At 40.6% G+C, this 23,742-nt stretch overlaps 1 protein-coding gene across 2 annotated transcripts in view; it reads right to left on the reverse strand.

Annotated features, from left to right (window-relative positions):
* The window catches only part of LOC134340243 (potassium voltage-gated channel subfamily H member 8-like), a 221,502-nt gene that overhangs the window by 148,428 nt on the left and 49,332 nt on the right, over positions 1-23,742 (reverse strand). The gene's annotated exons all lie outside the window — the stretch shown is intronic.

Below are 23,742 nucleotides of genomic sequence, written 5' to 3' on the forward strand. Positions count from 1 at the left end.
GCTACATGTACAAGAGGGACAGGTTGCAGCTAAACTGGAGGAGAACCAATATTCTGGCCGGGACATTTGTCAGTGCTACTCGGGCGGGTTTAAAATAGATTGGCAGGAGGATGGGAACCAGAGCCCCAAGTCAGAACTGAAAGGATGCAGAGGAAGGTAGACGTCGGGACAGTAAAAACAGACAGGAGCAAAGTAATAGATATGATGGGACAGGTTGTTTGAAGTGTGTGTAGTTTAATGCTACAGGTATTATGGGTAAAGGTGATGAACTTAGAGCATGGATCAGTACATGGAACTATGATGTAGTGGCCATTACAGAGACTTGGTTGAGAGAGGGACAGGAATGGGTGCTTAACATCCCAGGATTTTGATGTTTTAGAAAACATAGAGTAGGAGGTAAGGGGGTTGGGGCGGGGAGTGACAATATCACAGCCGCACTCAGAGGGGACATAATGGAAGAACTGTCCACTATCTGTATGGGTAGAACTCAAAAATAGGAAGGGTGCATTTACAGACCACCAATAGCCATCGGGACATTGAGGAACAGATATACAGGCAGATTAAGGAAAGGTGTAAACAATATGGTTGCTGTCAAGGGAGACTTCAACTTCCATAATACAAACTGGGACCTTCTGACTGCAAGTGGATTAGCTGGGGCAGAATTGGTCAGGTGCATCCAGGAGGGGTTCTTAAATCAATATGTAGATAGTCCAACAAGAGGAGGGGCTGTACTGGACCTGGTGTTGGGTAATGAGCCTAGCCAGGTGATAAACCTCTCAGTGAGTGAGCAGTTAGGGGAGAGTGACTACAATCCCTTAAGTTTTAAGATAGCCATAGATAAGGATAAACTGGACCTTGCAAGATAGTATTAAACCGAAGCAGGGCAAATTACAAGAGCATTAGGCAGGAACTTGGGAGAGTTAATTGGGAACAACTGTTTTTGGACAAGTCCACATTCGACATGTGGAGGGTGCAGAAGAGGTTTACCGGGATGCTGCCTGGATTAGAGGACATGAGCCATAACAAGAGGTTGGACAAACTCGAGTTGTTTTCTCTGGAGTACAGGAGGCTGAGTGGAGATCTGATAGAGATTTATAATATTATGAGAGGCATAGATAGAGTAGATAAACAGAACCCTTTTCCCAGGGTTGAAATGTCTAATATTAGAGGGCATGTATTTAAGTGAGAGGGGCTAATTTCAAAAGGAATGCAAGGGGTAAGTTTGTTTACACAGAGAGTGGTGGGTGCTTGGAATGCGCTGCCTGGGATGGTGGTAGAGGGAGAAACCTTAGAGACTTTTAAGAGATGTTTAGATAGGCACATTAATGTGTTGAAATTGAAGGATACGGACATTGTGTAAGCAGAAGAGATTAATTTAGTTGGCAATTTGGTTACTAATTTAATTGGCTTGGCACAATATAGTGAGACGAAGGTCCTGTTGCTGTGCTGTACTGTTCTATGCTCTATGGATGCAGTCCAATGGAACTAAAATGTCCAAGTTGAATAGAGCCAATAACCAATAATCACACCTGGATGTTGTGATAGTGTTTATACTGTAGATCATTTCCTTCCCCAAGAAACATCATTTTCCTGTTTAATCCAAGCGCAAGTGCATCACCTGAGATAGTTTGTTATCTCATGTTAATGAGAGAGGTCAGAGGAGAATGGCCAGACTGCTTCAAGCTGACAGGAAGGCGACAGTAACTCAAGTAACCACACGTTACAAAAGTGGTGTGCAGAAGAGCATCTCTGAATGCACAACTTGTCAAAACTTGAAGTGGATGGGCTACAGCAGCAGAAGACCACGAACACACACTTAGTGGCCACTTTATTAGGTACAGAACGTGTTTGGTAGGTGTATATTTGTGTTGTACCAGACACTAAATTGGCCCTAATGTCTATAAAATCTCCAGAGATCCAGGTATCATTTTATATATCAATACTTTTAATATCTTTACCACAAAATTGTTTTGTTCCTGTTAATATCGGTGGCATTGATGCCATGCAAACCTAGCTCCTCCATTGCCTGAATTAATTCCCAAACTATGAAGTCCTCTTTTCTTATGAATTGCTGTTGCTGCATGCCTATTCCTGGTACAGAGTCAAAACAAGACATTTTGCTAAGCAACTGAAATACCTGGCTGCTCCAAGCTGATAAGATTATGGTGAATGATACCACTGCAATGATATTAACTAACTGATTAAATCGCACTTTCAATCCCAAATTTGTCTTAGATTCTGCCACTGTTCTCTAGCTCTGAAATGCAGCAAAACCAGACAATGTTCTCCAGTGTTCCAGTAGATGTAATTTCCATCAACACAGGAATTTTACAATGTCAAATTCTGCTTTGTCAATGGGTTTGATTGAATTTTTTCATTTACCACAAGAAAGCCTATTGTGCAAGCAATGATCTAAAGAAGCTGTGTGATGAGAGTCAAAAGATAAGGTCGAGCAATTAATATACTCACTAACTTTCTCAGACTGCTTATGGATCCTTGTATCAAACTGATAGTCTTTACCTTAGTCTGGAGGCCTGAGATTAAAGTTATTTTTTAATTTCTACAAAACATCTTTGATTTAGGAATCCTTTCCCTTACCAGTTGTGAGAAGATCAGTCAGTGTGTTATATGCTTTTGGCCCTGTGTCTATGAAGCATATTAACTTTTTATGCTCACATATCATTTCCCTTTGACTCTTCAAAAATTCCAAATTGTTTTTCAACCTCCACAATATCTCCTTTGGAAGCATGAAGGTTAATGAGTTGGCAATAAAATTTCCTTTCTCTAATCTTACAATGGATTGACCAACACCAGTATTCCCAGAACTGTCGTGTTTGAGAGCAGCAAATCAACACACATAAAGCATTAAAACTGGATCTTCTTGGTGCACTTGGAATATATAAGCTGTTTACTTGCTCAGTGATTGAAGGGTGTGTGTTTGGGGTGGGGATCTTAAGTGTCCCCAAAGTGAAATCCTTCCATAAAAACACACTGCAAAAAACGCAACAGTTTATTTTTACTAAGACTGAATTTTTCCATTAAAATTTGAAGATAAAATCAACACATAGCATCTAATCCTTCTCTATATTAAAAAAATTACTAGATGCTTAAACTCACCTTTTTATCCTGTGCTTTGAAGAACACACTGGATCTCGCATTGTAAGCTGTGGAGTTGTGCATATTATTGTAAAAAAACTCTATTGTGTGGTTGTGGTTACCCAGAAATGACCATAGAGCACATAACAACTCAAGAGCCAGTTCAAATATATGAAGAAAGTGTGAGAGTGATACATACAGCTAGTCCTCACACATTTATCTACCTCACTACCTAAATGTGAAATTATAGTTGTCTTTCTACATTGGCTGAATGAAAGAAGAAATGCCAATTGCAGGTAACAACATTGGTCACCATTCATATCTCCATTCCATCAGTTCCATTAAACTCTGCAGGGAAATTCTCATTCACTTTTCCAATAAAGTGCCAATCTAAACCATGTCTATTAGTTTTGCTCTGGTGTTTAAAACTATGCATCTCTGGCTAAGACAAAAGTGCTACCGTTTAGTTCATAAACTTTAAACAAAACTATTTATTTCATTGTGCATTTTTTGGAAACCAACAGGTACTAAAAATAAATCATAAGACCATAGGGAGATGTTGTACAAGTTTAGTTTCAAGTGACAGCTTTGGAGTAATTGATTACTGTAATATTCTTAGCTTTTTCCAGCTGAATTTAGGACAGTGCTAAGCCTCAGCCAAGGAGGTATCAACCAGATCATGTTAAGTAACGGTGTGCTAAATTCAACAGAACAAGCTAAAAATATTACAATAATGAATTACCCCAACACTGCCATCTGACAACGCATGTAATCAGAACAAGAGATGCACTGACGCTATCCCGGGTAGTAATCTCACTCTGCCCTGCTCTGTTTTCGAATTGCACCAAATTGACAATGAGCAAACTTTTCTTAATAGCCCCCACCCTACTACACCGTGCAGGATTTCCAGCATTTCCACTGCCGCCTTTGATTTGCGATACTGCTTCATGATCACCAAGAAGCTTTAGGCTTCTCTCCTGTTGTGTACAGTGAACCATTCTCAAACAGTGCAGTTGCTTGTTAACTGTTGGGAATAAGCCAGAAAATATCAACAGCAAAGTTTGGTGCAATAATTCAAGACAATGCCTTTGTCTTAATCTCCTCCTCTTGCAAACCTAAGGTCAAATCCAGAAGGACTCATTCCAGCAGAAACAAGGTTATCAAGCACACAGTGATCTGAATTGTGATGGTATTGGGTTTGCTGACTGTGAAGGTTCTAAACTCAAACAAAGATCTTAAACCCTATTGGACATAAATAGCCATGAATTCTCTCATTAAAGGGAGATTATACTGTAACTACAGAATCTTCAAAGGCTAGTTTACTTGCCTGTTTATTCTCCATGGCAAGTGTTAGCTGCCAACACCCACAATTTGAGTGTTGGGTCCCCCTTCCCTACCCAGGAGAAGATACTTCTGCTAACAATGTTTAAAACACAGTTCATTTATTTTCAGTGATACACATTTGAATCCATACATTCTTAAAACATATTTACAACTCACAGAAGACTTCTATCTTAAACATTTATTTCCCAATTACAAACTATTTCTAAAACAGAAACATTTCTTAAATTCAAAGGATTTCCAAAACACACATATGATTCCTATAAACTAAAAAAGACATACCATGATGCGGACGAGCAAGTTGTCCATCACAGAAACTAAAGCTAGAGGAATGGATGCTATTCACTCTGTCTTCCTATCATTCTTCTTGATGTTCTTCAACTATTTCTAATAAGCCTGAACTGCTCTCTATGTTTATATCCTTTTTCAAACACTTGGGTGACTTCACACATACAGTATATGATATTTTCTCAGATGTTCTTTCAACACAAACGGTCTAAAAGCATTTTGGAGACATATTTCTTCGGTTACCTACCATTAATGCTGTGAGGCTGTGAAGCTAACTTCCTTGAGCACATAAATCTTCTAACTGTAAACACATCATAGTTACTGATATGCTATATAATATTATCCATCTGTTCTGCAAGATTCCTAGAACCAAGCATCTTAAGAGTCAGCTTGTCTGTTTGAAATAATCTCAATTAAACAACCTGTTGTCTTATACTGCATCTTGAGCAGTAATAAAGCAGGTGTAGTAAACTAAACCTCAATTCTCCCAGACAGTATGTCTACTATTCACAAAATAGGTTTGCAAAGCTGGTCTTTAGACAATACTTGTTTTAATCTCAAGGTGATTAGTGCTTTCCATTTACATTTCAAGAACTGAAGACTGACTTCCCCAATACAACCAGAAGTCAAATAACTGTTAGTTGGAAGTTTACTTACATTTGTTTGAGATCTTACAAGTGGCAGATACAATGTTTAGAAAGCAAGATTAGCCAATAACCAAGAAAGAGAAATAGGCCTACTGGCCAAGAGTTTGGGAAACTTGATGAAAATGTGAGGCACATAGATCACAGGGAAATCTGTGGAGAATTGGATGGTTCTGTAAGTTAGATAGACTCAATGGACTAAAATGGCCTCTTCTATTTTGCAAAGAAATATTGGGAAAATCTGTCTAAATTACTTTTTAATTCTTCAAAACTGATCATCTGATATTTGTCATCTGAAAGATAGTACGTAATTTGTGCCATTTCCAAGGTGGTTTTGTTTTGAACAATGGCAGCCTGCTAAGATGTCTCATTAGTACAGCAGCAGAGGAGAAAATCATATTCTTTCTTCCTAATTGAAAGGGGGAGCTGACTCTGTACAAGGACCAGGACAGGGCCTTTGACTGAATATTGCACCAGTGCATGATGGATATGCTCTTCAGATTGGGGTTTTGGGAGGGAATCCACAATTGGATTTGAGTGCTCTGCACAGAGAACAGTAGTACAGTCTGTGTTAATACATGGCATCTGGAGCACCTACCACTGGTACTAGGCAATACTCTCTCCTGTGTCACGTTTCTGTTTTGAATTAAGCCTCTGCCAAAGCTGCAAGAAGGATGTGTGCATGACCGAGGTGACAATCCCCAGCCGTGGAAGCACACAGGCACCCAAGCATGGAGACTGTGAGCGTTAGTGATTAGATTAAATAGATTTTGAGCGAGAAGTGAACCCACCAAAAGTGAGGCCATGTTCTATGGAATGTGGTGTGACTGATCCCTCATTTTCCTGGTAGGAGGAGCAGACTCCATAGTTTTATTGAACGGGGGAACAAGCTCGGTGGGCTGTAGGGCCTATTCCTGCTCCTATTTCTTGAAGTTTAAGTTCAAGTTTAATTGTCATTCAACCATACACATGTATAGTGCTAAACGAGATATTATTCCTCCGGTGTGAAGGTGTAAAACACAGTACATATAATACCACAGCGAGTACAGCACATGCAGATATCACATACAGTCACAAAATAATATTAGCACAAGTCCCTGAGTAGAATGGCCTGAAGATAGATGGTGCATGTAATGTTGTCCTGGAGCCACGTTTCTGTAAGAACAAGCACACTGCAGTTTTACATCTCACACTGGGTCAGCCGCAGATGAAGGCAATCCAATTTACCTTCCAGGGAGCGAAAACTAGAGAGCAGCACTGATGGGAGAGTGAGCCTTCAACCCAGCACAGATTCCAGTGTGCCTGCCTAACCCCAGGTGACTGTAACAGGCCATGCCGTGGCATGAGGGGCTGGCCTGCACAACAACCGAGGCCACGCAGTTCCCCCGCCATCGGTCTCTTCAATGAACTGGACTTATGGTATTTTGTATTACCAATGTCCAACAGAGTCTGCGACCACAGGGGCAAAGGATCTTAATTATTAATTATTATTATTATTTCATCTTTTTGTCTTTGCAGAGTTTGTTGTTTTCTGTACTCTGGTTGAACGCCCTAATTGGGCAGTCTTTCATTGACTCTGTTATGGTTATTGTTCTATAGATTTATTGAGTATGCCCACAAGAAAAATGAATCTCAGGGTTGTAGATGATGACATATATGTACATTGATAATAAATTTACTTTGAACTTTGAACTTTTACGTTCTTGTCTCCATTCATCATCGGGTCTGATTATCTGCAGGTGCTGGGAATGTGTTTTATAGGGTTGGGCATGCACCCTGCTCCTGTGCTACAGTACTCAGCCAAATGGATAGTCTTCCCTGTGGCTCCATGTACACAATTCAAGTCATTATGATTAAAGATATTTCTGGGAAAAGCATGTCTTCTTCCTGACTGAGAATATGACAGAGTGTATTGCTGTACTAGGTTTTCCTTAGACAACAATCTCTAGTAGATTTAAAGACCTACCCCCTCATGTGTGTCACACTATGATACAAATTATGTAACCAAAAGGAAAGATTTTAAGGAGCTGAGCATTAGTCCTTCACATCAACGGTCTACTATGAAATACTATCAACCTGAAATATTAACTCTGTCTTCACAGATGTCACCTGACCTGCTGAGTATTTTCAACAATTTAGGTTCTTATTTCAAAGATTTCCAACTTCTGTTTTTTTTTTCCTTTGTGATTATTAACAATGATTTTTTGTTTTCTGGCAAGAAATTAGTTAAAACCTTTCTTTAATATACTGCCATCATATTCCTCTGAAAACAGGGTTTTGTAATAATGCAACTAAATCACTCTATAGCACTGCTTTTCAAAATTATAGTACGTAACACTGAGGGAATGTTATCAGTGTTCCTGCTTTTTATGACTTGATTGACAGGGAAATCAGGATTAATGTAGAATACATGAGACATTGTGACATATCAGGATAATGCATTAATTAGGAAAGCTTCAACATGCTTTTTTTCAGAAAGGATGGACAGCTTTGAAGGGTTCTTCATTCTGGCCCACATAATGGAGGGGGGGTCTTGTACACACGGTTTCCAAGAAGACGTTTTAAGATACAAATATAAAAATTCTACAGGTACAATGTTGCATGCTTTTTTTTCTGCTGTTACTGGTACCTGGGTCTTAACAAAAGTTCTGGCAGCAAGCTTCTTATCATTTTTACATCAAGCCTAATGGTCATAAAATTGGAGGCAGTATGGCTAGATTTGCTGTAAGTACTTGAGCCCAACAAATTATTATATCAGAACAATGAAGAGCAAACACTTGTTCTAACTATCCATCGAGTCCATTGGTACTTATTTCTACTATGTTTCCATTCAAAGTCCTCTTTCAATTCTGTTTTCAACATATTTCCCTGAGTAACCAGTTCCATTAACAAGCAGACTCTGCAAAGTAATGTTTCATGTAAAATCAAGAAGAAAGACATTAAAGGCTTTACAAGTAACTCACAATTACACCTCAGCCTCAGGAAACTGCATTAACTATACTTTAATGTCCTTCTTACTAATTGTGACAGTTATGCAACCAACAGAAGGTAGCCAATGAAAGTGAAATGGGAGATTTTTCAAAACTCTACCTTATTTATTGCTCATCCCTAATTAACCCCAAGAGGGTGGTGATGAGGCTCCTTCTTGAACAACTTCAATATGTGTTTGTGCGTGTGTGTGTGAGCGACAGACAGAGAGAAAGAAACTTCACAAAGATGCCTCCCTCTGACCTTCCTAATTATGTTTGCATGTAAAATACTGGCCACGCCAAAAACATCCACATCTCATTAATAAGTAATGATAAAAATTATTCTAATTTGTTTTTCACTGCATGGGCTATTCTTTCATGACAGAGTCATAGAGCATTACAGCACAGAAACAGACTATTCAGCCCATCTAGTCCATGCTGAGCTGTTATTCTGCCTAGTCCTATTGACCCACACCTGGACCATAGCCCTCCATAACCCTCCCATCCATGTACTTATCCAGACTTCTCTTCAACATTGCATCCACCACATCCTCTGACAGCTCATTCCACACTCACACCACCCTCTGAGTGAAGAAGTTCCCCCTCAGGTTCCCCTCAAATATTTCACCATTTGCCCTTAACCTATGACCTCTAGTTCTAGCCTCACCCAACCTCAGTGGAAAAAGCCCACTTGTGTTTACCCTATCCATACCCCTTATAATTTTGTAAACATCTATCAAGCCTCCCTTCATTTTTCTGTGCTCCAGATAAAAAAAATCCTAACCTTTCCCTATAATCTCAAGTCCTCAAAACCTAGCAACATCCTTATAAATTTTCTCTGTACTCTTTCAATCTTATTGCAATCTTTCTTGTAGGTAGGTAACCAGAACTGCTCATAAGTACTCCAAATTTGGCCTCACCAAATTTAACATAACATCCTGTGATCTTGAACAACTTCCTTTAATTAGCATCTCTAAATTGGAAATAAAAAGTTTGAAAATTCCCCACATGGAGCCAGTGACCCAAGGGTCATATTTCCATGGTCTTTCTCTCAATTAATCATAAAATGCCTCCTCTTGAGGCTGGACCAAGAGGGAGAGGGTAACGTCATAAATTGGATATCTTACACGTCAATCAAGGGAGTAGCAATGTCTTAGAGAATGCTATTTGAAGCTAGTGGACTAAGATCATGTGTGGTTTGAGAAAATTACCATACATGTAAACATAATATACACTGGCCTATTATTTCTCTCCTTGCAGTGATTGCACATTATTTTCAGGGTCATGCAAGAAGTACAAACCTCTTCATCCACCCGAGGTTCCAATGGCCCTTATTGATGTTCTTCATTTCTTTATAATGAACAGTGTTCAACCATATGGAGCAAATTGTAATTATATTGTATTCCTTCTCCACTGGCTACACTTCAGAATAGGAACTTTTTAATGAGGTGCCAGTCTTCTAATTTGCATCTAGCCTCAACTTCGCAGTAGAGGAGGCTGTAGAGAGACATGTCAGTGTGGGAATGGGAGGTGGCTGGCCACTAAGAGATCATGACCTGCAGTAACACACACAAAATGCTGGAGGAACTCAGCAGACCAGGCAGCATTTTGTGTGTGTTTCTCAGATTTCCAGCATCTGCAGATTTTCTCTTGTTTATGAGCTGGAGTAGATGATTTGAACTGTTATCTGTCAAAGCAGCCACAGAAGTTAGTTTTGGGCAATTTCTTTATGCTGATTAGCACTTGATATGCTTATTTTTGATGTCTGATTACTTAAACTGTTCTTATATGTCAACAAAATTCCAACACCCATGAATGAAGAAAGCCTACTTCTGGCAATTGAATGGCTGTTACTGTGATTGGTATATCTGTAGAAAACATCTTAAATGTGCTTTGCTTTTGCAGGTTTGGTTAGGATAGGAAAAGAGGAGCTCTGGGAAATATCATATCAGTCATAAGACCATAAGACATAGGAGCAGAATTAGGCCATTCAGCCCATCGAGTCTGCTCTGCCATTCCATCATGGCTGATCCCAGATCCCACTCAACCCCAAACATCTGCCTTCTTGCCATATTCTTTGATGCCCTGACTGATCAGGAAACTTATCAACTTCCGCCTTAAATATACCCATGGACTTGGCCTCCACCGCAGAGCATTCTACAGATCTACTGCTCTAAAAAAATTCCTCCTTACCTCTGTTCTAAAGGGTCGCCCCTCAATTTTGAGGCTGTGCCCTCGAGTTCTGGATACCCCCACCATAGGAAACATCCTCCCTACATCCACCATATCTAGTCCTTACAACATTTGGTAGGTTTCAATGAGATCCCTATGCATACTTATAAGTTCCAGTGAGTACAAGTTCAAAACTGCCAAACACTTCTCACTTGTTAACCCCTTCATTCCCAGAATAATCCTCGTGAAGCTCATCTGGACTCTCTCCAATGAGAACACATCCTTTCTGAGATAAGGGGCCCAAAACTGTTGACAATACTCTAAGTGTGGCTTGATTAGTGTCTTATAAAGGCTCAGCATTATCTCCTTGCTTTTATATTCTATTCCCTTTGAAATAAATGCCAATCTTGCATTCGCCTTCTTTACCATAGACTCAACCTGTAAATTAACCTTCTGGGAGTCTTGCACGAGGACTCCCAAGTCCCTCTGCACCTCTGATGTTTGAACCTTCTCTCCATTTAGATAATAGTCCATACTATTGTTCCTTTCAACAAAATGCATTATCATACATTTCCCAACACTGTATTCCATCTGCCACTTTTTTGCCCATTCTTGCAATTTGTCTAAGTCCTGCTACAATCGCATTGCTTCCTCAGCACTACCTACCCTTCCACCTATCTTTGTATCATCTGCAAACTTTGCCACAAAGCCATCTATTCCATTATCTCACTCGTTGACAAACAATGTGATAAGTAGCGGTCCCAATACTGACCCCTGACAAACACTAGTCACCGGCAGCCAACCAGAAAAGGCCCCTTTTATTCCCACTCGCTGCCTCCTGCCTGTCAGCCGTTCCTCTATCCATGCCAGTATCTTTCTGTAACACCATAGGATTTTATCTTGTTAAGCAGCCTCATGTGTGGCACCTTATCAAATGCCTTCTGAAAATCCAAGTATATGACTCTCCTTTGTCCACCCTGCTTGTTACTTCCTTAAAGAACTATAACAGATTTGTCAGGCAAGACTTCCCTTTACAGAAACCATGCTGACTTTGACTTACTTTATTATTAGTCTCCAAGTACCTCGAAACCTCATCCTTAATAATAGACTCCAACACTTTCCCAACCATTGAGGTTAGGCTAACTGGCCTATAATTTCCTTTCTTTTGCCTTTGTCCCTTCTTAAAGGGTGGAGTGACATTTGCAATCTTCCAATCCTCCGGTACTCTGCCAGAATCAAGTGATTCTTGAAAGATCATAACCAATGCATCCGTTATCTCTTCAGCAAGCTCTCTCAGGACCCTGGGACGTAGTCCATCTGGCCCAGGAGACTTATCTACCTAAACACCTTTGAGTTTGCCTAGGACTTTTTCTTTTGTAATAGCAATTGCACTCACTCCTGCTCCCTGACACTCATGGGCCTCTGACACACTGCTAGTGTCTTCCACAGTGAAGACAGATGCAAAGTACCCATTAAGTACTATTTCTTTGTCCCCCATTACTACCTCACCAGCATCATTTTCCAATGGTCCAATATCAACTGTGCCTTGTGAACCATTCCAGAAACTTCAGCCATCTCCGCTCTGCCGTCACCCCCACCAGTATCCTTCTCCAATCCACCTGGGCAAGCTCCTCTCTTGTGCCTCTATAATTCCCTTTATTCCATGGCAATACTGATACATGTGAGTTATGCTTCTCCCTCTCAAATTGCAGTATGAATTCAATCATATTATAATCACTGCCTCCTAAGGGTTCCTTTACGTTAAGCTCCCTAATAAGATCTGGGTTATTACACAACTCCCAATCTAAGATAGCCTTTCCCCGAGTAGGCTCAAACACAAGCCGCTCTAAAAAGCCATCCTGCAGGCATTCAACAAATTCCCTCTCTTGCGATTTGACACCAACCTGATTTTCCCAATCCCTTTGCATATTGAAGTCCCCCATTACAATTGTGTCATTACCCTTATTACATGGCTTTTCCAGCTCCCTTTGCAAACTCAACCTCACAACTTGGCTACTATTTGGAGGCCTATATATGATTCCAATAATGTCTTTTTTACCCTTGCAATTTCTTAACTCCACCCATAAAGATTCAACATTCTGTGACCCTATGTCACCTCTTTCTAAATATGCAATTCCATCTCTTACCAACAGAGCCACACCACTGCCTAAGCCTTCCTGTCTGTCCTTTTGATACAAAGTATATTCTTTGATGTTAAGCTCGCAACTATGGCTTCTTTCAGCCACAGCTCAATGATGCTCACAATGTCATATCGACCAATCTCTAATTGCGCCACAAGTTTGTTCACCTTATTCCGAATGCTACGCGCATTTAAATACAGCACCTTTAGCCGTGCTTTCTTCACCCTTTTGAATTTTGCCTCTGTGGTACAATTTAACTCTTTGCTCTGTCTGCATTTGTACCCAATCATTGTCTCGTCCTTCCTTACATTCTTGTTACACCCATCATCTACTTGTAAACCTGCTGGCTCATTTTCAGCTCTATCATACTGGTTCCCATCTTCCTACCATGTTAGTTTAAACCTCTCCCAACAGCTATAGCAAACATGCCCGCAAGAATATTGGTCCCTCTTTGATTCAAATGCAACCTGTCCCTTTTGTACAGGTCACACCTGTCCCAGAAGAGGTCCCAATTATCCAGAAATCTGAATCCCTGCCCCCCGTTCCAACTCTTCAGTCATGAATTTATCTGCCACCTCATTCTATTTCTATCCTCACCGTCACATAGTACAGGCAGATTACTATCCTTGAGGTCCTGCTTCTCAGCTTCCTTCCTAACTCCCTATTTTCTTTTTTCAGCATCTCTTCTGTCATTGGTACCAATATGTACCATGACTTTTGGCTGCTCACCCTCCCTTTTCAGGATATTGTGGACATGTCCAGAAACATTTTGGACCCTGGCACCTGGGAGGCAAACTTCCATCCGTGTTTCCTTTTTGCGTCCACAGTATCACCTGTTTGCCCCCCGGCTATAAAGTCTCCCATTACTGCTGCCAACTTTCTTCAGTTCCCTACCCTTCTGAGTCACAGGGCCAGACTCAGTGCCTGAGGTATGGCCGCTGTTGCTTCCCCCAGGTAGGTTCCTCCCCCCCCCCCCCACAACAGTACATAAAGTGGATTACTTATTGTTCAGGGAGATGGCCACAGGGGTGCTCTCCACTATCTGATATTTTCCCTTCCCTCTCCTGCAGTCACCCATTTATCTGTCTCCTGTAGCCTTGGGGTGACTACCTCCCTGTAACTCTTGTCTATCACCTCCTCACTCTCCCTGAGATGACAAAGGTCATCGAGCTGCAGCTTCTGTTCCCTAACACGGTCTCTAAGAAGCTGCATCTCGATGCACCTGGCACAGGTGTGGCCATTGGGGAAGCTGGGAGTCTCCTGGAAATTCCCACATCTGACACCCAGAGCAGAACACCGGCTTTGTAGACATACACCCTTATTCTCTCTAGAGTTGAATAAAAAATAAGGAATGAACTTACCTAACCTCTGTCTGTTCTCGGTGAAGCCTTGCTTGAGCCAAAGCCTTCCTGCTCAGCCTCAGACTACTCCGATGATGACCACTCCACTAGGTGGTAAGCTCTCTTTTATAGAGACTGGGTTTCCCGTCAAAAGTCTTTGTTGGACCTATGTGGGAATGCTCCTGTTGTATCTACGCAGTACTCCAAACAACGACTCCTGTCGAAAAACTTGCAGCTTTTTCAAGCTCTTTGTCAGACCTGCGTGGGAATGCTCCTGTTGTGTCTGCACAGTACTCCGATCATCTTGCACTCCATTGCATATAGCATGTCTTCCTTAGATCTATTTCAGGCAAGGGGTACTGTAAAGCTTGGTCTGCATTACCCAGGCTACGCAATTAACCCAAAGGTCAAGGAAGTAACTCAGTTTGTAATCACAGCAGAATATTTTCATTTTATCCCCTCTATGTTCTCACAGCTCTCACTATCCAATTATTAAACTGTCAGTTATCTCCAAAGTGTTGGCGCGTGGCCAAGTGGTTAAGGCGTTTGTCTAGCGATCTGAAGGTCGCTAGTTCGAGCCTTGGCTGAGGCAGTGTGTTGTGTCCTTGAGCAAGGCAATTAACCACACATTGCTCTGCGATGACACCGGTGCCAAGCTGTATGGGTCCTAATGCCCTTCCCTTGGACAACAACGGTGGTGTGGAGAGGGGAGACTTGCAGCATGGGCAACTGCCAGTCTTCCATACAACTTTGCCCAGGCCTGCACCCTGGAAACCTTCCAAGGCGCAAATCCATGGTCTCATGAGACTAACGGATGCTTACATCTCCAAAGCAAACATCTCTATCTGCTCCAGTAACAGGGAACAAAACGGGAACATTTGTTATCTTATTTTGCCAACTGCAGCAATGCACTGCATGGTTGCCAACAGTCCCAATGATAATGTTTTAAAATCACTTCCCATATGCACATCAAAATGCCATGGATGATAATTCTAGTACAATTATAAATTTGAGTTTCAGTCTTTCTCTAATATTGATTGGGTAGAAGAATTCACTTAAATATAGGATATGAGTGTCAAAGGCAAAGCTTATTGATAATCATAACTGTTTCAGCCAGCTGATGGTGTAGCGGCATCAGCACTGGACTTTGAGGCAAATGGTCCCGAGTTCAAATCCAACTGGCTCCTTGCACGCGTCATCCATGTTAGGCTGAGCGTTGAACTAATAACTTGGCCTCATAAAAAACAGTCAAATGCTACAGAAGTGGCAAAGATGCTGCCCGTTTTACCACAAGGCGTGAAAAGGAACAATAATAAATGTGTTAGACATGAATAGCTTGTTGGGCCATTTCAGACGTTTCAGTATGAAGCATACTGCCATGGATCGGGAGTCATTTATACACCAGATGATGTGAGAATGGCTGGTTTCCTTCCTGAGAGACATGAAGTGAATTGGCAAATTGGTTTATTAGTGTCACATGTACTGAGATACAGTGAAAAACTTTGTTTTGCATGCCATCCATACAAATCATTTCATCACATCAGTCAATAAGAGAATGTGGAATAAAGCTATACACTGTATACTGAATGTGCCTAAGACTTTTGCACAGTACCGTACAATAGTTTTATCTCTTGTGCAATCAAACGCAACTATCTTTGTATCTGTCAACATGGAGTGGGGGGAAAGTTTGTAAATCAGGCGGGAGCAAAAGATGTCGGGAATGGCAAGGGTAGACCCTCACGGGAAGGGTGTGAGACAGGTAGCAGAGAAGGTGTGCCAGGGGTGGGTTGGGAGCGCGGGTGCAGACACACCTAGCCCTGAGGGAGACACAAGGTTATTTGATTCCAAACAACTGGATAATTGATTATTGCAGAATGTCTCTCTAGTGCTTCCCACTCCCTTCCCCATTCCCCAACCATGATTCCCCTCTCCCTGCCCCCTTCACACAATAGAGATCAATATTAGAAACAGATTTATCATCACTCACATATGTCATGAAATTTGTTTTTTTTTGTGGCAACAGTACAGTGCAATACATAAAATTATTACAGTACTGTGTGAATTAAGCAGTATTTTAAAGCAAATGGAATAGCTGATGAGAAGTGGGTGCCAGTTTTGCTGAGTGCATTGGGTTTAAAGGCATACAATTTGCTTAGATGTATAACTGCTCCAACCAAACCAGCCAAAATAAGTTTTGCTGATATTGTGAAAGTAATGCAGGAATATTTTGATTGAAACTATTGTTGATTGCAAAACGCTTTCATTTCGATAAGCAGAATCAAAAGAAAGGGGAGTCCGTTTCAGCATATGTGGCTTAATGTTACACTGAGAGATTGTTTAGTTTGTGGAATCATACAAGAAAGCATTCAAAAATGGTTCCTTACTGAAGTGCAACTCACATTTAAAAGAACAGTTGAAATAGCTGTATCAATGGAAACAGCAGATAGAGATGCAATTGAGTTGCAGTCAGAAATGAAAGTGAGTATGAACAAAATTGCAGCATTTGGATGGAGGCCTGATTGGCTGAACAAATTGTGTTACTGTTGTGGCAGGGGCTCACATACACCAGACCAATGCAGGTTTAAAGGCAACACTTGCAGAAAATACGACAAAGTATGACACATACAAAGAGCATGTTAGGCAGACAAAAATAAATGGACTGCACAGGGAAGAGAAAAAGATAAAAAGTCAAGTTACAGTTTCAAAAAGAACACTAATCTGCATGGTGTAAATGAAAAATCTGATAATGATGAGAGTGACACAGGACTGTGTAACTTTGAGATTTACAATGTGAAAACTAACAATAGACTTATATCTAAAGCAATATAGCTTACACCAGAAAAGAACGGCAAATTAATTAAAATAGAATTGGCCACTAGCTCAGCCATTTCAGTTATTCCACAAAATGAGTTTGAACGGCATTTCAAAGATACTGAACTGAAGCCTGCAGATATCCAACTAAGAACTTATACTGGAGAAAAGATAACTCCTGTGGGAATGACATTTGTAACTGTGAAATACAACAACCAACAAGCCACATTGGACTTGTTTGCGGTAAAAGCAAGAGGGCCAGCATTGTGGGGACATGCCTGGCTGAGACAACTACAAGTTGATTGAAGATCCATTCACCATTTGCATGCCGTATCCCCCGCAATAGAGTTAGCTGAAAGTGGATTAAGAAAGGTACTGGATGATGCCACAGCAGTGTTCAAGGACGGCATTGGAAAACTCAAACATATCAAAAGTAAAATAATGTTAAATGAAATTGCCACTCTCAAGTTTTACAAAGCCCGTCCGGTTCCTATTTTATCCATGATAAAATAGCCAGTGAGTTAAAACGCACAGAGGCTCAAGGAATTATTTCCATGGTTTAGTGGAGACCATGGACAACACCAGTTGTCCCAGTAGCAAAGAAGAATGGGTCTGTCATGCTCTGTGGTTATTTTAAGGTCACCATCAACACAGTACTGAAAGTAGATCAACATCCACTGCTGAATATAGAGCTGAGACCTACCTATAGATTTAGATGGAAGAGTCCAAAGTGTTTCTCACTGTAAACACTCACAAAGGGCTTTATCACTGTATTAGGTTTATTTTGGAGCAGCGTCTGCACCTGCACTCTGTCAGAAAGCTATGGACCAGGTACTGTAAGGCTGCCCAGGCACTCAGTGTTACCTGGATGACGTCATTGTTACTGGTAAGAGTGACAAGGAACATCTCCTAATTGTCAAGATAGTGCTGAATGATTAGAATATTATGAAGCAACAAGTGTGAATTCTTTAATCCAAGCATCACTTACTGTGGTCACACCATTGATGCACAAGATTTACACAAGTGTGCTGAGAAAATTCAAGCAGTGGTGGATTCCGCAAAGCCAAAGGACATGTCACAGTCGTAGTTCTTTTTAGGATTTATCAATTACTATAATAGGTTCCTGCCAAACCTGGCTACTGTGCTCCACCCCTTGAACTCATTACTGCAGATTGGGAAGAAATGGCAATGGACAAAACAGTGTGAGGTGGCTTTCCAAAAGGCAAAGGAAATGGTGGTGGCAGATATTGTACTCACACATTATGATCCACATTGTTCAGTGAAGCTTGCCTGTGATGCCATAAGTGCCTTATGGCAGGAGTCCCCAACCTTTTTTGCACTGTGGACTGGTTTAATATTGACAATATTCTTGTGGACCGGCCGACTGGGGGTGGGGGGGGGGCAGTGGGTGTTAAACACAACTGGAATATAGGTGATAAGTCAACTATAAGTCACTTATAAGTGGCTAATACGTTCAATTTCGTTTCTAAAGGGGTTTATCTAACAAATTTAATATTAAACACACCGCATATTTTCCTCACATGAATATAATGATAAGTCAATTATAACAGTGGTCCCAAACCTCCAGGCCGCAGATCAATACATTGTCGCGAAGAATGCAGCGGTACAACGGTGGCCAGAACGCACCCAGCACATCTTTAAGAAAAAAGCCGAAATAAACAAGCTAATTGATTAGGTGCTGCCCAGCATGTAAATTTTGGCCCAGATCAGAGGTGACGCAATCGGCAATCGCCTCTGATCTGGGCCGACATTTACGTGCTGGGCGGCACCTAATCAATTAGCTTGTTTATTTCGGCTTTTTTTCTCAAAGATGTGCTGGGTGCGTTCTGGCTACCGCTGTACTGCTGCATGCTTCGCGGCCCGGCGGTTGGGGACCACTGAATTATAAGTCACTTGTAAGTCAATAGGATCATAACATTTTAAGTAACGTTTGGATATTAAAAACACAGTGCATATTTTCCTCGTATGAACATATAAAATCATTGCAACACACCAGTATCGCTGAATCAGTGGGAGCCCTGGGCTTGTTTTCCTGCAACAAGACGGCCCCATCGAGGGGTGATGGGAGACAGCGATACTCGAACGGGGTTCCTTATGTCCAGTATATTCCGCAATTTAGTTTTCGTTGCATTCATTGCAGAAAACTCCGCTTTGCAGCGATATGATGTTGGAAATGGAAGCAACGTTTTCAGTACTTTCGTGGCTATCTCAGGATATTCAGCCTTGAGTTTGATCCAGAATGCCAGCAGAGATGTTATGTCAAACATACTTTTCAGCCTGCCGTCATTTGCAAGCTCGAGGAGTTGATCTTTTTCCCATGCTGACATGGAAGATTCACCGGAAACATTCACAAATGGGTCATGGACCCACTCCTTTGCATGTCTTGGGTTATTTGCGTCTTGGGTCACTGATGACCTCGCGTGCGTTAAAGTTCAACAGTGGGCGTGACAGGGAATGAGGAAAGGTGCAGCTGACTCATATTGTTTCATATCACCAAATCCTATCGTTTCCTCGTGGCCCGGTAGCACATGCTTTGCGGCCCGGTACCGGTCCGCGGCCCGGTGGTTGGGGACCACTGCCTTATGGTGTAGGCACAGTCATGTCACATGTTATGAGTGACAGAGGTGAACACCCCATAGCTGTTGCATCATGTTCTCTTACCCCTGCGAAGAAAAATTACACACAGATTGACTGAGAGGCCTTGAGTCTGGTTTGGGTGTAAAACGTTTCAACCAGTACTTGTATGGGAGACAGTTTACCCTCATTACTGATCATCAACCACCAGTGTCCATTTTCAATCCACAGAAGGGTGTTCCACTAACAGCAGCAGCAGAGATGGGCTCTGTTTCTTGGAGGACACAATTACAAGATCAAATTCAAGAGGACAACTAACCATGGAAATGTTGATGGAGTGCTCTGGTTACCCTCGGAAAAGGAAATGCCTGAAAAATTTACAAAAGAGGACACTCCTCTTGATGTAATCTCCATAATGCAAATCAAAAGTCTCCCTTTTATGACAAAGAGAAACCGGAAAAGGCTCCACACTGTCTCAGGTCTACGTGGCCACCCAAAGTGGCTGGAATGTGCAGCAGAAATTCCAATTCCCCCATTTTTACCAGTGCCGGGATGAACTTGCCCTTGATGGGGAAAGTAAAGAAAACTTTCTTACTTTATTGAACCATGTAAAAAAGATATTATTAAATTGGTCACCTCTTTCAATATCGTTGATTGGATGAATTAATTCTATTAAAATGAATATTCTACCTAAATTTATATATCTTTTTCAGGCTTTACCTGTTTCTATTCCTAAACCCTTTTCTGACTCTCTTGAATCTATTTTATCCTCCTATATATAGAAAAATATATGTCCTCGTTTAGATAAAGTTCATCTTCAAAAACCTAAAAAGTCTGGAGGTTTAGCCTTATCTAATGTTAGGTTTTATTACTGGGCAGTATATATATGATATCTTATGTTTTGGCTATATTATTCATGTAGATTGTCTGGTATGGGTTTCTTTAGAAGCTAACTCTGTTAATAAATTTTCTATTATTTCTCTTCTTGGATCCTTACTTCCTTTATTTGTAAGTAAACTAACTGATAATTTAATAGTTAAACATACTCTGAGGATCTGGATATAATTTAGAAAACATTTTGGTTTATTGAGATTTTCCCTTTCTAGTCCCATTTATTCTAATTTTTTTTAAACCCTCCATGACTGATTTCATTTTTAAAGAATGGGACAGGTTAAATGTTTTTGGGATCTGTTTGTCTGAGGAAATCTTTTTTCATTTGAGCAATTGTCAGCTAAATATAACCTACCCAAAACTCACTTTTTTAGGTATCTACAAATAAGAGACTTTCTAAGATCTCAATTATGTACATTTCCTATAAGCTCAGATAAGAACTTACTAGATGTAATTTTTAATTTGACACCTTTTCATAATGGTTCAATATCTTATATTTGTGGTATGTTGCTGGAGACGAGGAATGTTCCTTTAGACAAAATTAAGAACCTCTGCGAACAAGATTTACAGACATCAATACCTGAGGAAACTTGGAATGAAATTTTTAAACTGGTTAATACTTCATCGCTACGTGCTCGCCATTCCCTCACACAATTTAAGGTGATACATAGAGTCCATATGACTAAGGATAAGCTATCTCATTTTTATTCGGATATATCTCCCTACTGTGACAGATGTAATAATGGAGGAGCTTCATTAATTCATATGTTTTGGACTTGTCCATGTCTTGAAAAATATTGGAAGGAAGTTTTTCAAACTTCTTCTTTACTTTTCAAAGAAAATTTTAAGCCTAATCCTCTGATGGCCCTCTTTGGTATTGTTGCAGGACAAGATATCAAGCTGAGGAAATCTGATTTACATATTTTGGCCTTTAGCTCTCTTATAGCTAGGAGGGCGCTTTTGTTTAAATGAAAAGATGTTTCTCCTCCTACTCATGCTCAATGGTTATGCGACGTTATGTCATGCTTAGATTTAGAGAAGATTTGTTGTTCAATTTCTGAATCTCGTCAAGACTTTCAAACATTGTGGGGACCCTTTCCGAATTATTTTCAAAACTTTCAAAACCCTCAATTTGTTGTTTAAATTTAGATGTTGGCCATTACTAATTTTTATTATGCGAGAAGGTATTTTACCTTTTTTTCTCCTTAATAAACAGCTTCGGTCTTGGTAGGGGTTGGACTCTTTTTTTGTAATAAATTAGTATATTTCAATATAACTTCGACTAACCTACATGAATATAGGGTAATGAGATTGTTGTTATGAATAGATATAATGTAATTGGTCGTTTTTTTGACCTTCGGTTTGTATATACTTTCTTGTACTCTGTATTCTTCTATGTAGAAACTAATAAAAATATTGAAAGAGAAATTCCAGTTCCCCCATTTTTACCAGTGCTGGGATGAACTTGCCCTTGATGGGGATTGCCTTATATGGGGATTGAGAGTTGTTGTACCATCCAAGCTGGGAGCTGAATTGTTGGAGGAGATGCATACTGGTCATCTAGGCATGGTTAAAATGAAAGCATTGACTTGAAGCTTTGTCTGGTGGACTGGGATAGGTCAGCCAATCGAGCACAATGCTGCACACTGTTTGTGACGCCAACACATCGGGAACATGCCAAGAGCAGTTCCTCTCCATCCCTGGGAGTGGCATACACAGCCCAGGCTGAGGATTCATGTGGATTTTGCCAGATCGTTCATGGGCATAGATTTCTTGGTAGTAGTGAATGCAGCTACAAAGTGGCCAGGAGTGTTCCCAATAGCCTCCACTACAGCCTCACACACTGTTGATGTGCTGAGAAGCCTCTTCTCAAGCACTGGTGTTCCAGAACACTTAGTCAGTGACAATGGACCACAGTTTGTTGTGGAACAGTTTCAGTCATTTCTGAAAATGAATGCAATAAGACATATTGCATCTGCACCGTACCACCCAGGTACAAATGACTTGGTGGAAAGGTTTGTTCAGAGTCTGAAGAACAATTTCAGCAGAACACACTACACTGACACTGAATCAGAAGCTTGCCATTTTTTTCCTTGCATATTCCTTGCTATGCTGTTCCTGGGTTGTTCCTCGTGTTTACACTTGTGTCTCCTCAAATTCAGAAGGAGTATGCAGGACAAACAGCTCAGGCAAATTGAAGTCTCCTCAAACAAGGAGGTTCAATGTTGCACTCCTGTGCAAGCAGACCTCATGAGGGACTACAGAGTTGATCAAAAGTGGGTTCTTGGAAAGATTAGGGACAGAACTGGACCACTCTCGTACACAGTGGAGATTACTTCTGATATCATCTGGAGACGACACATCGATCAGTTGAGGAGAGCAGAGTTAATTGTTAGTGAAGAAAGATGTCCAGAGCCGTCAGAATCACTTCCTGCAGTGCCAGAGTCAACTCCTACAACCACCACGGAGGAGGCCCCAGAGCCTGTGATTGTTTCACAGCCACAAATCTCACCTGTCAAGCAGAGTGACCCCCTTTTTTAATCCCACAAGTGAAAAATTATCCACAACAATTAAATCTTTAGGCCTGATGAGACAATACTGTGTATATACATTTCTAGTAACTAGAGTGAAATACATTACATATTTGAGTTGAAATGCCTTCTATATTGAGTTTATAGTTAAGCAGGGAAGAGTGTTGTGTATTTAATATTTCAGTAATATTTGAGTAATATTGTAAAAAATTGTTTGATTAAGCATTCTTCATTAAGTATTAATGCATTGTGGGTTATATATAAAAGCACATGAATGGCATATGTCATCATGCCACCATGTCACACACATACGCCTCATTAAGGTAAATTATTTTTATGTTTTGGTGTTACAAAATATAACAATAGGTGGGAGAATTGAGAATGGCTGGAGTGGGTGGGGTCTTCAATTACACTGGCAGCGAGAAGTGTCGTCAGAAGGTTTTAGGGCAATCTGATGATTTCATAACCTTCACTGCAGAGACAGATTATTTATTTAATTGTACTTCAGTTGTCATGGTGGGATTGGAACTCCCACCCTTGCATCATTGTCCAGATCTCAAGATTACTGTGCTAACATAAACCTTGTGAAGATTATGTTTGGTGTCATGATGAATTAATATAGCAGAATTTTGCAGTTATGTTTGATCATTCACTGTGTGTAACAATGATTGAAAATGGAATACTTAAAGCCTTAAGGACTACTATCAACCTGAAATATTAACTCTATTTCTCTCTCCGTAGATGCTTTCTGATCTGACATTTTCTGCTTTCATTACAATCAAGGAGGATTCAAGTAATTATAGCAAATGCAGATATCAGATATAGAAATTAATTCACCAAAAGCTCTTAATGCATTATTCCCACAAACCTTTCCATAGATGGTTACCTTAAATATCAATAGGATTTATCTGTGGACCATTAAC

This window comes from Mobula hypostoma, chromosome X1 (assembly GCF_963921235.1).
Source record: "Mobula hypostoma chromosome X1, sMobHyp1.1, whole genome shotgun sequence".
In the NCBI taxonomy this organism is placed as follows: domain Eukaryota; kingdom Metazoa; phylum Chordata; class Chondrichthyes; order Myliobatiformes; family Myliobatidae; genus Mobula; species Mobula hypostoma.